General features: G+C 15.4%; 1 protein-coding gene across 1 annotated transcript in view; it reads right to left on the bottom strand.

The window, feature by feature from the left end:
- sff (BRSK family serine/threonine-protein kinase sugar-free frosting) overlaps nucleotides 1-363 on the bottom strand; it is a 46,275-nt gene that overhangs the window by 3,690 nt on the left and 42,222 nt on the right. The window lies entirely within an intron of this gene.

The following is a 363-nucleotide window of genomic DNA, read 5'->3' as shown; positions in this document are numbered from 1 at the left end:
TGAATATGATTATTCTTTTAGTATATAACATTAAATGCTTGTTATTACTGTTTTCTAAATACTTGTAAAAGCACTTCAAATTTAATTTTTTTAAAAATCAAGTTTCATGTGAATATTTTTGATTTATTTTTAAGTCAAGAATATTCTTATTAATTACATTTTCTATTAAATCATTTCCTATTAAAATTACAATTTTTTAAGTTAAATTAAATAAGATAAAATTAGTTCTAAAAGTATTCGTCTTTCTGAATATTTAATACTAAATTTTTAATTATCATTGAAGAACAAAATAATAAATATATATACAGTGTATGTATATATTTTATTTAAAATGTAGTAAAATATCTTTAAAAATATAATTAC

Source organism: Apis florea, unplaced genomic scaffold (genome assembly GCF_048593485.1).
Source record: "Apis florea isolate Af1SG1 unplaced genomic scaffold, ASM4859348v1 contig_37_pilon, whole genome shotgun sequence".
NCBI classification, from domain to species: Eukaryota; Metazoa; Arthropoda; class Insecta; order Hymenoptera; family Apidae; genus Apis; species Apis florea.
The sequence above is the reverse complement of the archived record's forward strand: the minus strand, read 5'-3'. Positions and strand labels throughout refer to the sequence as shown.